This window comes from Scylla paramamosain, chromosome 17 (genome assembly GCF_035594125.1).
Source record: "Scylla paramamosain isolate STU-SP2022 chromosome 17, ASM3559412v1, whole genome shotgun sequence".
Classification (NCBI taxonomy): Eukaryota; Metazoa; Arthropoda; class Malacostraca; order Decapoda; family Portunidae; genus Scylla; species Scylla paramamosain.
In genome coordinates, this window is record NC_087167.1 from 14615001 (window position 1) to 14630000 (window position 15000).

The 15000-nt window shown below is 39.3% G+C and overlaps 1 long non-coding RNA gene across 2 annotated transcripts in view; it reads right to left on the reverse strand.

The window, feature by feature from the left end:
* LOC135108254 (uncharacterized) overlaps positions 1-15000 on the reverse strand; it is a 195219-nt gene that overhangs the window by 50067 nt on the left and 130152 nt on the right. The window contains exon 3 of one of the 2 annotated variants that reach the window (XR_010272176.1): positions 3995-4153. The exons of the other annotated variant lie outside the window; for it this stretch is intronic. This is a non-coding gene — a long non-coding RNA (uncharacterized LOC135108254). Of the gene's footprint in view, positions 1-3994; positions 4154-15000 lie in introns of those variants that run through there. 2 annotated transcript variants of the gene reach the window in all.

Sequence of the window (15000 nt, forward strand, 5' to 3'; positions counted from 1 at the left end):
CTCTCTCTCTCTGTGTGTGTGTGTGTGTGTGTGTGTGTGTGTGTGTGTGTGTGTGTGTGTGTGTGTGTGTGTGTGTGTGTGTGTGTGTGTGTGTGTGTGTGTGTGTGTGTGTGTGTGTGTGTGTGTGTGTGTGTGTGTGTGTGTGTGTGTGTGTGTGTGTGCGCCCGCGCGCGCGCACAGAAAGGCGTACAGTCCACGTACTCTACCTGTTTTTTTTTTACTTATGGATTCGAAACTTTGCTGCCGAAAAGTCTTAAAATGTAAACTTTGTTGCGTCCAAGGAGAAATCAGGAAATACACTAAGCACAACACATAAGAAAAGCATAATGGATCACGGAACAAGTCGAAGATATTCCGGCTACCACCAGAACAATAGAAACGGATGTGGCTAAAACATAAAACTGACATAAAACTTGTAATAGGTTAATAGTTTGTGCTGACGGACAGAAGACACGAGGAACGCGGAAAGGAAACATAATAAGGTAGATAATCATAACTCTAGTACACAAATGATCCATAAAACAAGGAAGCTGGAAAAGTTTTTTGTCTTGCATTAAGACATAAATGGCTGTGTATGATTATATTAATCTTTTCACTGTCAGAGAAAACAAAATAGCAGAAAGTCATAATCCTAGTGACAGAATGGGCCATAAAATAAAGAAGGTGGGAAAGTTCTCTGTCGTGCATTAAGAGTAAATAAATAAAACAAAATGGCGTCGTCTATAATGATAATGGTGTGGATCTTTTAGCTGTCTGCCATATCCCTGAGGCCTTTCAGGAGATTGGATCACTATGATGTGCCTCGCCACACTGTTTATCTTCCAGGCGGTAAACAAATCATTGCCCGGCTTGGCCATCTACTCAAGACTGGATACCATTGTTGTCACTGCATTGATTATCTTCATGTGCCCTTGAAACTTGTGAAATAAGAAATAGTATAAAGAAAAACCCCACCAGTCGTTTACCTTTTACTGCGGCATAAGAAGAAAACAAATATACAACAAAGGAAAATATCAAACTTCCTATTTAACTAAAAAAAAAAATAAATAAATAAATAAAATAAATAAATAAAATACAAGCTACAATATGGACAAAACACTGCTGAATTTCTGAAAATGGTGCGTGTCGTGCTTTTCTCTGTCAAGTGACTGATTTAACAATTAATGCTGACAGAGAAAATGAACGTCATATATTATTAACAATAAAGAACTTCTACATTCACATACAACTTCCTTTTTAAAAGACTTCCAAAGCTACATAAATGTTTGCCTTGATTTACACTGATCTTTAAAAACTACATTTCTTACTCACTGTATTCAAATTGAGCCAATGAATCTCTTCCTTTAGAAACAAACATGCTAGAGTTGAATATGAACTCACTGTTTCATGGCACCTTCACAAAAAAAGCGTGAACTTTTTAGGTACATTCTAACAAACCTCATTAGCAGGTGACGAAAATAAATATTGAATAAAAATGACGAGTAATAAGTGTATCATCGTTAAATGAGAGAACCATAACAAAATCAATGCCACCGCCACCTCCACATGTTGTCAGCCTGCACATACAGTAATGCAAGGGATACCCATCATGTGCCGATCACTGCTGCCTTGCGCGCGAATATTATGGCATAATAAATACTAGACGTGTTGTTTGTAAGTCTGTTTGGTGAGGAAATGAAGCCTGACAAATATTCATGACTGATGCAAAGGTCAGGATTAGGTTTCCATTACCAAAGAACAAGTGGAGGTGAAGAAAATGGTGTGTGGAAAGATTGATGAAAGCGACATGGGTTAAACAAGTGTTGCGTTTATCTTGCATTTCTTAGTATTATTTACGTACGTACAAAATAATTGAGGCTGCCCTTAGGTAGAATCAAGGGAATTATCAACCCCAAAAAATCCTCCAAGGTAACAAACATGACAAAAAACAAAAATATGAATAAAGAAATAGAATATATAAAATGACCGGTAAGAAATTGTGCTTAAAGACTAATAAGGTATATCCTTGTGTGTAAGGAAATACCTACACCTCAGTTGCTTCACTGAGTCAGAAGCTTCACTGAGTCAGAAACATTAATCTAAGTGTAATAGGAATAATAATTTTGTGAATCATCATCATCATCATCATCATCATCATCATTATCATCATCCTCAACTTCTAATATTCACCTGTAAGACAAACAACGTAGATACGCTAAACTAGTCAGAGAAGTAGATGGAGAGATACGAAATTTTAGCCCTGGAATACTGTGAATTCCAGTCTATAGAGATGAATAAATTCCGAGAATGCTAATCACCTGAAACATCTACGTCCTGCATGTAGATCAACAGTTTATATTATCATCCTCCAAGAGAAAAAAAAAAAATACAGATCATGCACGAGTATGAATATATATATATATATATATATATATATATATATATATATATATATATATATATATATATATATATATATATATATATATATATATATATATATATATATATACTCGTATATTTTTTTAAGTCTGCGGAGCAAGTATCCAGTTTAGAGGTAGAGGATACAGCCACCCTTGGCATGCTCTTTCTTACGTGTTCCATGCTAAACACCTAAACACCTACGTTCTATATGTTGCCAAATACAACCAACAGTCTTACTACCAACCATGAACAAGTATATATTATAAGTATATTTTATAAGGTTAGGTAAAGCGTGCAGTCACTCCTGGCACACCCTTTGCTTACGTATTCTTTGACATTAATATTTGAGGCACGACACCGAGTAAATATGAACTAAAACAATGGAAACGTGAGTGCGAGTATAAGTAAAAACCAGTCTACCTGGATCATGTATGCATAATGAATACCACCTCCCTAAGACTCTTGCCCACACACAATGAAAGACTCACACTGATTTCAATACATTAATAAATAAAGCAAATACTGAATTATGAACCACCGTGTCTGACAGAGAGAGAGAGAGAGAGAGAGAGAGAGAGAGAGAGAGAGAGAGAGAGAGAGAGAGAGAGAGAGAGAGAGAGAGAGAGAGAGAGAGAGAGAGAGAGAGAGAGAGAGAGAGAGAGAGAGAGAGAGAGAGAGAGAGAGAGAGAGAGAGAGAGAGAGTCAATATTTAGATTCGACTCTACTCTGGGAATAAGTGAATGATGTGAACACTGAATCAGGAACAAAAGAATGTGTGAGAAGAGTGTGTGAGGTGAAGTGACGTAACGTGACGTGAGGTGAGGTGAGGAGAGGTGAGGCTGGGCAGGATACTAAGGGAAAAAAAAACATTATAATTTCGTTTGTTCCTTACATTACCCCCATTATAACATACGGTAACCTTACCTTAAAACAACGAGGTGAGGTTACAAATAACGAGTTTCGCAGGAGACACTTTGATAACTTGGTAAATGCGTGAGTAGAAAAATCTGCTAGTTATAAAATACTTAGAATACAAGAACCACGGAGAATAATATTGACAAGCGAAGGTTTGTAGTCGGTTAGCCATTTTCTCTCTCTCTCTCTCTCTCTCTCTCTCTCTCTCTCTCTCTCTCTCTCTCTCTCTCTCTCTCTCTCTCTCTCTCTCTCTCTCTTCCATTACACTCCAGCGAGTTTTCTGATCTGGTCTTTCCAATTTGTTCTCTGTTTGCCTTGGCTCCACTTTACCTCCTTTCTTGGATCGGCATTTTGTCAGAGTAACTCTCCAATTACTACAGTCGCTGATAGGCATAGTATTCCCAACTCCATGGTGGCTTTCCTCGGTATCTCTTACACCTGACGTGGTGTATTTGTATTGTTCTTGATTCTACAACGTAAGTGGTGCTTTTCTTTCATGAAGTTTATATACCGGAAAATAAAACAAAAATTGTCTATTGAGAAGAAAATGGATGAATATTCTGACAAGATAGATGATACCACTATTTAGATAACTGAATTCTGAAAGCACAAAATAAAGACAGAAGATGCAGTACAAACACTTCGGTCCATTATTGAGAAATAAAAACAATTGAACCAAGGTAACAATTATTTACTAAGCAAGCGAAACAAGACACGAAAACTTCTTGATGAAAAACGCAGAGTGATGTGAAGGAATTACCTCAAGGCTGGGAAATGCTTCTCCTACCCAGAGAAAGAAAACTTGATTAATTTTCTACTTCACTGCGCCATAATCCTGAAAAAGAAAGAGAGAGAGGAAGGACTGCATTTAATTACAAAATCCACAAGAAGAGAACATATGCAAATAGTGTTACAGTGAGTTGTTATTATTCAGATATCAAACATGAAAATAAAATTAAACGTTATACAGCCATGTGGAGAGCACTGTTCTCCTGTACTGGGAGGCTCAACTTACACAGCTCTCCTAAACACGATGGAGTTTAAAGATTTTCTCCTCATGAACTCCTCTTCTCTGACAAATTGTCTTGATTCTCTCCCTTACCGTCGCAATGCTGCATCTACTATATCCATGATTACTTCTCTTCTGAACTTGCTAATTGTATGTCTCTCTCATACCACGTCCTCGCCGCACAAGATTTCCTAATTACTCTCATCCCTATTTTGTCCGCCTGTCTAACGCAAAAGTTAACCAGAACCTTTAGTCTTTCATCCCTTTTACACGTAAAATCTGGAAGTATCTTGTTTTTTTTCTGCTTACTGTAACCTGAATTGTTTCATAAGAGGTATATCAAGACACTTCAGGGATTAAACTGCATCTTTTTGGGAGTGGCACTGTAATTTTTTTTTTCACTTTTTTTTTTTTTTATTTTATTCCTTTGACTGGACTCCTAATACGTAATGAATAATAAATAAGTAAATAAATAAATAAATAAATAAATAAATAAATAAATAAATAAATAAATAAATAAATAAATAAATAAATAAATATATATATATATATATATATATATATATATATATATATATATATATATATATATATATATATATATATATATATAAGGGCAGGAGATTTTCTCGTATACCGGTGTCTTTAAATGTGATGGCTAATTCAGCATTTATTAACTTCTTTCAGATATTTTCTTTATCTTTCAGATATTTTCTTTATATTTTCTTTATATCTTATGATAATCCTTTTCTCTTTGGTAATTTGGTTTATGACTTCGCCAAAGCTAGTCATTTTTGCTAGATCGCAATATCGGATTTCTTAACCCTTCTTCAGCAGCATATTGTAGCCGAGGTGGGAATTGCTGGAGTCGTTGTGTGGCGTTGTCCTTTCTCGACGTCCTCGTGAAACACAAGCAAGAGTCCTTTAATACAGACGCCAAACCCACTAATCGCGAACACTGTCTTAACAGAAAGAGCGAATGACCTGACACATACTAGGATTCCACCATCGGCGTGTACATCCGCGGTGAACTCACACACTGCAATACTTGGTAGGAATAGAGAGGGCATCGCAAGCATTGATTAACAACTACTTCAGTGAAAAGAATATCGTCCGCCTCACCAAGATCACTGATAAGTGGCATAGCTCCAGCTCCTCCGAAGATACAAGAAAACCCGACATCCAACATATTTTACCGTGCCTTCTTCTCTACTGCATACAAAGAAGAGAAGGTCATCAAGTAAGTTGTGAAAGGAAACGTGAAACCCACTGACAAAGAAAGAAAAATTAACTTCCAAATATATTACAAAAACAAGAAAACTAGCCACCTCCTGCTCAGAAACAATTCCCGCATGGAAAGAGAAAGAATCCAGAAGTCCCATGTCGTATATAGGTTCACTTGCAACCGAAGAAACTGTGAATTCCTCGCTTCATATTACATCGGCATGACGACAACGAAGCTGTCTCGACGCCTCATCTGCTGCCTAACACCCGGAGCCCCAAAGAAACACTTACGAGTACAGCAGCAACACGGCATCAAGATCACAAGACAATACCTAGAAGAGAAAACCGAACTTGTGGACATGTGTACTGATGCAAGGCGCCTTGCAATACCAGAAGCCTTTTAAATCAAAGAATTTAGCCCTAAACTCAACGTACAAGCCGACAACTTTCAAGCCCTGCCAAGCATGAAAAGAAACACCCAATCACAGCCGCCGCATAATGAGTTCAGAAGTAGCGCGCAACCAGCCAATCAGCGACGCTTGCGAGCCAAGGTGACCCCACGGGCAAATGAATAAATACTGGGCCACACAGCGACTCCAGCCATATATATATATATATATATATATATATATATATATATATATATATATATATATATATATATATATATATATATATATATATATATATATATATATATATATATATATATATATATATATATATATATATATATATATATACATATACATATATATATATATATATATATATATATATATATATATATATATATATATATATATATATATATATATATATATATATATATATATATATATATATATATATATATATATATAATAAAGCTAAATTATGACGTAAAGCAGGGAGGGCTGATGATCCTTATTTTGTGAGTAAGATATTGAAGTACAGACACTCTTTGCAGACACCAGACTAGGAGCATGCTGCGAAGTCAAGGCAGAGAGAAAACTGACAATGATATTACAATTTTCGACGAGGGGAACTGGGGCAGGAAATCGGTGGGAAAGCTTTAGGCACTCCTTTGTCCTGCGCCATAACAAAAAAAATAGTTGAAAGAGAAAAAAAGAATAATGGGTCCAGGAAAGCACCGTGATTGGTATTTCCCTTCTGTCACAACGTACAGCTTACTGACAAACTACTGTATTGTTTTGTACCGAGTATTTAGTGGCGTAACAGAGCGGCCGCGAGCGCAGAGAGAGAGAGAGAGAGAGAGAGAGAGAGAGAGAGAGAGAGAGAGAGAGAGAGAGAGAGAGAGAGAGAGAGAGAGAGAGAGAGAGAGAGAGAGAGAGAGAGAGAGAGAGAGAGAGAGAGAGAGAGAGAGAGAGAGAGAGAGAGAGAGAGAGAGAGAGAGATACAGTGCACACAATGTAGGTCATTACTGATTTATTCACTTGCCTGGATCCATTACCTTCGTGTCAGCACTCTTCTTTTCCGGTCCATTTTCCAGAAACACACCCACGTCGGAAAAAAAAAAAAAACCCGCCGAGTTCTTAATTAACTCTTGCAGCGGTGAAGGAAAGAAAGACAGAAAGGAGCTAGAACAAAATAAACAGAAGATAATCAATTTCCTCCGAGGTTAGAGAGGACCTTGCTGGAGCAAATACACACTAAGGGGTCGTCGAGATTTCTAGCTGTACCACTCCTCCTCCTCCTTTCTTCAAGAGGCTCTCCTGCTAGGCCTTCCCTTGGTGCAAGCGGCGGTATAATCTCCTAGCCGGGTCACAGCGGGCTTTGCGAGACGTTGTTTGAGGTGCAGCGGGCGAGCGGCGACGACGGATTTCGGCAGAAAGGATAAAAAAGAAAAAAAAATAAGATAAAAAAAAGTAAAGAAGGAGCTGCGGTGGCTTCTTTTTCACAATTTCACCCTTTTTAGGTCATGATGAATTTTCGCTGCCGTAAGGCCCAGCGTCTCCCTCCTCCCTCCTTCCCCCACCTTTATCTTCGTTCCCCCCATCCCACTTCCACTTTTGCGGCGTACCTGTGAGGCCAGTTAGGTATTCCGGGTTTTTAAGAGCTTTACACATTCATTGGCTGATAAAACCGCAGGACCCGAGAGGAGCAGTGGTGGCGCCCTCCCCTCGGCCTACCTCCTGCCCTCCTCCCCGCCACAGCTTTGTTTGAGCCCTTGACAGGATTTTTCACGCGATTTACCTCAGGCCGGTGAAGGAACCTTTTACGGATTTTATGCTTTCAGCTCGAGCGAAGGGCACGTTACCGGCGGAGTGGCTCGCGGTGCGGGGCAGCAGGTTGATATTTTCCTCAAACAGGAGAGAACTGTACGCGATTCTTGTTACCTCAGAGTATTTACACAGGTACTAGAAGATTACAATCGATAATACTAAAAGGAACTACCAAACCAACACGACTGAAATAACAACATATATAGGAACTAACTAGTTAATGCTACTATATCTACTACTATTACAAGCTCTATTACCACTATGAGAGTCGTAACACACCCTACCACCCTATGACAACCTCGCCACGTCACCCATGCACTCCCCCCAGCAGCAGCAGCAGCAGCAGCAGCAGCAGCAGGAACGCGGCCCCGTGTGTCGTGATGTCACCCACCACCTCTCCTCTCCCTTCCCTACAACACACAGGTGACATGCCATTTCGGTTCAGTTATTGGTGGGAGGGGGAGGGGACACGGCCTCTCTGATGACACCCTCCCTCATGTTTGTGTTTGTGTGCGTGTTTCTCTGCCACTAATATCGGCAAAATGTACGTATATCTCTCCCAGTACAGTACACTCCGCCACAATACCCCTCACCACACCGCTATTTGCACAGGAAAGAAGGGAGGAAAATAATATATAAAAAAAAAAAACCGTCCTCACCACCACCACCACTACCACCACCACCACTACCTTCTCCTCCTCAGTTCCCGTCTACTCCCCTGCTACTAACCCAGGAATAAAATGGGGTAAAAGGGAGAGTGGAAAAAAAGTGGGTGTTGGGTTAAGGGCGACATTAAGGTAGGCAGACTTTCCCTTATCTGTCCCTACCAACCTGTTTGTCCAAAATTCACTTTACAAATACAGTCTAATTTCCCTTTCCCTCCCTTCTCTCCCTTTTTTCCTTCCGTCCACACCTTCCCTTTACTCGACACCAGCACCCTTATCACCTCCATCTGCCCCAGTACGCCTTCTCCATAGCCTCCTCTCCTCCCTCCTTCCTTCCCACCTCGTCCCTCTTCCACCTTCCCCACTACGCACTTCTTAAGACCCTGAAGGAGGCAGCAGCAGCAGCAGCAGCAGCAGCAGCAGCAGCAACGGTGGTGGCGGTGGTGGTGGGGTGTCATGGGGGACGAGAGGGGAAGGTGGATGTCTTTGTGAAACCCCAATCCACTTTATTCCCCCTTTTGGCCACCTGAAAAAGCTTTTGAAGGCTTCAGTTAATCCTTTTCCCCCTTTTTTTCTCCTTCCTTCTCTCTCTCTCTCTCTCTCTCTCTCTCTCTCTCTCTCTCTCTCTCTCTCTCTCTCTCTCTCTCTCTCTCTCTCTCTCTCTTGGTCTCATAGTAAGTGTAATAAATAAAGCAAGGGTACGTACAGAAGAAGTGCGTTTCTTTCCTGACTAACTCATTTATGCAGGTGAAAAATGGAACCGTTTTGAAACCCAGTCCACTTTACGCTTTCATATTTCTTTCTCATCTTTTCACCTTTTCTTGTCACATTTCCTTCTGGGCCGTTATTTCTCTCTCTCTCTCTCTCTCTCTCTCTCTCTCTCTCTCTCTCTCTCTCTCTCTCTCTCTCTCTCTCTCTCTCTCTCTCTCTCTTCAGCAACGCTTTTACTACCAACACACACACACACACACACACACACACACACACACACACACACACACACACACACACACACACACACCGTCAACTTTCATTCTAAACCGTATTTTCTCACAATTTTCCTTTTTAATTTTTCTAAGTCTTTCTCCCTTGCCTCGCCCATCCTCGCTCTCCCTTCCCTCCTCCTCCTTCTCCTCCCCAGCGCCTCCCCTCGGCTCCAGACACACTCTCGGGCACCGCCGCTCAAGCATGGGAGGGGAAAACATTTTAATATTAAGCATCCTTCCCTCCTCCTCCTCCATCACACTCTGGAGGATAATAATATGATACTCAAGCTTTACCCGAGCAAACGTCTCCTGCATCAAGCTGGCCGTGGCGAGGCAGCTTTCTTCCCCTGGAGAGGCTGTGATGGTGGTAATGATGGTGATGGTGACAATAATGGTGATGATGGTGATGATTTTTTTTATTTATTTATCTATTTATTTATTTAGTGTGTGTGTGTGTGTGTGTGTGTGTGTGTGTGTGTGTGTGTGTGTGTGTGTGTGTGTGTGTGTGTGTGTGTGTGTGTGTGTGTGTGTGTGTGTGTGTGTGTGTGTGTGTGTGTGTGTGTGTGTGTGTGTGTGTGTGTGTGTGTGTGTGTGTGTGTGTGTGTGTGTGTGAAAGGAAAACATTTTAAGAGTGTGACTTTTCAAAGTGAGCATTTTCTTTTCTTTACTGGGTAGGAAAGGGGGCTCTCTTTATAACATCACAAACATCACTACAGAGGGTTGATGATGGTGGTGATAATGATGACGTTGATGATAATGATGGTACTAGTGATGGCTGCTCTTATAATGAAAAAAAAATTTCTAAGGAGTAATTTTTAAATATGAAAATTTTTCCTTTTTTTGGTTCCTTATAACATCACAAGCAACACTCCGTCTGTATTAAGATGACGATGGTGGTGATGACGGTTGCGGTTATAATTAAAGGGAAAAATATTGATAGAATGTTACTTATCAAGGACTTTATTTTTTTTGCTTCTCTTTCTACCATCAGAAGACTACAGAGGGATGGTGGTGATAGTTCTAGTGAGAAATAAAATATGACTTTTTTCGAGGACAGCACTTTTCCTCCTCTTTATACCACCACATGTAAAGCTGCAGCAGGAAATTAAATTAGAAGGGAAATGTTAAGGCGTACAGTAAATTTTTATTCGATATTTTTGAGGCGAGAAACAATAGAGATAATGGCGCCGCTCCTATCACAGCACCGAGGGCACGAGGAGAGAATGGGGAGGATGAGGATGAGGAAGATAAAGATAAAAGAAAGATAGGACAGCATGGTGCTGAAGGAGGATACCTTAGAACAGAGTTTATAAAAAAGTTATAGTACTAAGAGAGAGAGAGAGAGAGAGAGAGAGAGAGAGAGAGAGAGAGAGAGAGAGAGAGAGAGAGAGAGAGAGAGAGAGAGAGAGAGAGAGAGAGAGAGAGAGAGAGAGAGAGAGAGAGAGAGAGAGAGAGAGAGAGAGAGAGAGAGAGAGAGAGAATCCAGGAATTTAGGTACTTGCATTCTCATTACAAGAATTTTCAGTTAAATTAAAAATTATGGAAGAAATGGAAAAAGAAAAAAACGATGATGGAAGGAATCTGATGAGAATAGAGCGTGGAAAGAGAAATATTTCAATAAACGTGGAATACAAAAACGTACTCTTTAAAACATAATGGGGGAAATCCTTTTACAGAGATAAAATAAACCTGCGAAATACCATAAAACAAAACTAAAAACAAAAGAATCCTTGAATTTTTGCATATTTTTTCCAACGGCACTCCGAACTCTTAGAATAAAACGTATGATGATCAACAATAAAACCTCAAAGAAAACTCATCCACTGCAATTTGGTAATGGTGTGCAAGGAACCACAACAACACGACTCACCTGTAATGAAAATAGGTATGAAAATTAAATGGATATAAAGAAGCAGGCAAATAGAGAGACCGGCTCCCACAAGCACACAATTCCCTCTTCACATCTTCTCTCTAACCGTTAGTTACAGTCATGATCAGAAGTCGAACAACCCACTGCACTCACTCCCAACGTTCTGTGTTTCCCTCACGACAAGTCCTCTGATCCGCTGACGACTGATAGATTCTTAGTAGATCAGAAAGCTTAATATTAAGGAAGGTAGTGCGGTATGTTACTCGATTTCTGACCGTCCTAGTCCTGGGAAATTATGGGAACCGGACATAAAATTGCCTCCCTCCTCAAAAATAAATAAATAAATAAATAAATAAATAAATAAATAAATAAATAAATAAAATAAAATAAAATAAAATAAAATAAATAAAAATAAACAAATGAATAAATAATAAAATAAATAAATAAATAAATAAATAAATAAATAAATAAATAAATAAATAAATGTAGGGGGCCGTGAGGTTAATATGTTTCCTTACTTATCCATACTCATCCATATTCCTTGCGGATTGCCTTGAGCTTCCTCTCCCACGTCTGTTATATCATAGCTACTGCCTAACTTGCGTGCAAAATACAAAATAGAAAAAATATATACGAGTTTCAGCGTGAATCTGATCCCTTATTTATTGCATTTTTTAAAAATTACATCTCTCAAAAACTTTTCAGAGGCAACACAAATAACCAATGCGATTCTCATGGGTGTATTTCTAAAACTGATAATCCATAATATTTGTTACACTATCAATGAAAAGTCCTTGAAAACGACAATTGCTTTCACTAGAACCTCTTAAAAAATTGTAGAATTATGACTTGAAAAATTTGAGAGTGCAGTTCCTGGAACCCAATGAATAGCGAGCAAGGTGGAGCAACACTACGCAGAATAAACATTGTAAGTGTGTGAAAAGAAAAAAAAAATCATAATACTCTCGTACATAATGCAGCTCCTGAAAGTCTAACAATATATTATCCTCATCCATAAATTTATCGAACTTATTTTATTGAATATTTCAGCCATAACTGCACTCTTTATAAGATTGAATCTGTTACATTCAACCACTACTCTATTCATGAACCATTTTCTGCCTCTCTCTTCGTAAAAATTAAAATCTGTCATACCTTTTCTTACGTTCATGTCAAAGATGCGAATTAGATCATTCCACCCCCTGTATCATTCAACAAAATGCAAATTATTTTAACCCTATCCTTAGATAAATATTTGTAATTCTTCTCTTCCTATACTTAATAAACTACGATTTTCTAACCATCTGTATTTAAGTTCTCCAAGCATTGAATTAATTGTGTTTTTCTTCTCATCCTTTTCTTAATGACTGGTTGCACCCAGTAAATCATCTGGAAAACGACAAGATGATCCCTGACTTCAGCCTCGGCGCATCGATTGCTCCAAGAAACGAAACTTGCAACAAAACTCTCTTATCTCGGTTCCCGGCATAACGCATTACTGTGTTTCTGGATCGCAAGTCAGAGCTCGCCTCCACTTCCGCAATCCGACCTGTCTGGAGTGATGGACGCGTCTGACACAGGGAGAACATTGCTGACAGGGAAAAAGGTAAAGAAAGAAAATGACGGTTAAACGTTATCACGGAGCCCAAATTCTGTAGCATGTTGATAGTGCGCAGAAACTACTATACGTTGCCCTTCAAGGAATTGCGAATCAGCAGCAGCTGCAGAGATGCTGACAACACTCTGTCAACTCATAATGTAAGCCATGTAAACCAAAACGTTGCTTTATTTTTTTTATCACATACGTAATGCCTATATCTACTTACCAGTAGTGTTTATTTAAATGCACTTTTGAAGGTCACTTTAAATTTGATTGCCGAGCCTTCATAATCTGAAGATAAGAATATATAAAATGAGCTGTAGACTTAATTATTTTGTGCCTAAGAATTCTAGACAATAATTAAGCTCTCCCTTCATCAAGAAATAGCAAAACAGCTAGTAGCTGTTAAGGAAATACAGGCGACTGGAGAACATGCAATCCTCTGCATTACAACAAGGATACTCAATGTGACCTTGACCTCCGCTTCCCACACAACTCCTGCCTTCCCTCTTATACGTCACATCGTTCTCAAAGTGAATGATAAAACTCTAACTATTATTTATAAGTAAATTTTCTAATACAGGTCTCCGTTTGTCTTTCATAATACTTCAGTTGTTAATTAATTACTTTTCGTTTAGATTCTTATTTCTTATTCTTAATATAATTTTTATTAATGTTATGAGTGTGGATGTGACTGATATTGTGTGCGTGCGCAAGCTGGGTCATTGTCTTCCTTCGACAGAGTATTCGGTAGGATATATATAGACAGAAATTATTGTTTTTACTATAATTATTTTTGTTACTATTGTCTTTGTTACTGCTGTTGATGTTGTTTTATTGTTGTTGCCCTTGATTTTATTGAGTATAAATTGTAGTAAATACCGTAAAAGTAAGGGTAATGAAAAGAAAAACGGAAACAATAACAACGAGCTAAAAAAAATACGTAACCTAACATTAACAGATAAAAACGGCCAGAGACACCAGACAGACGGAAAGGAAGAGAGAGATATATTTCTTCACACACAGACACACACACACACACACACACACACACACACACACACACACACACACACACACACACACACAAGCCTCGGAATCCCCATCTGGGGAGGGGACCACAAATGTCCTCAGGTCGGAGTGCTCTTCTGGTATCGACCCTAAGTGTCTTGACACTACCTCAACTTTTTCTTCATTAACTTCTGCAACATTCGAGGCCTTAGATCTAATTTTTCAATCTGTAGAACACCACCTCTCCTCTACTAAACCTCATCTTTTCCTCAATGAAACACACGTGTCTGACGCAACTGACTCCGGCCCCTTTTCTGTTCCCTCCTACTTTCTCTGTCCTCTTTTTCAATCCAAAGCTGGATGTTGCATCTATGTGCACAACGACTTCACCTGCTCTCGGGCCCAGGTTTTTAAATCTTCCGAGTTTTCCACCATCTGGCTACGACTACTGAGTCACTTTCAAACTAGATTTATCTGTGCTGTATACCTCTCACCTAACCCTCTTATTATAATAAATTACTTGACTACTTAACTTCCAAAGTGGAGCATAGTCTGACTCTCTTCCCTTTTGCGGGATCTCCATTCTTGGAGACTTAATGCTCACCACCAGCTTTGGCTTTCCTCTCCCTTCACTGACCATCCTGGTGAACTAGCCTTCAACTTTGCTATCCTACATGACCTAGAGGAATTGGTGCAACACCCTACTCGTATCCCTGACCGTCTTGGAGATAAGCCCAAAATTCTTGACTTTTTCCTAACCTATAATCCTTCTGCTTATGCTGTTGTCCTATTTTCTCCGTTTGGTTCCTCCGATCATAATCTCAGAACTGTATATTGTCCTATAGCTCCAATCTCTCCTCAGGATCCCCCTAAGTGGAGATGCCTCTGGCGTTTTGTCTCTGCTAGTTGGGGGGACCTTAGGAGTTATATTGCCCCATCACTGCGTGCGCATAACAGAGGTGATACTGTTTGGTAAGCAGGCATACATTCCTAACTCTTTTTCTCGACCTAAACCTTCCAAACCTTGTTTTAATACAGCCTGTTCTTGTGCTGTACATGATGGAGAGGTGGCCTACGAAAGGTACTTGAGGT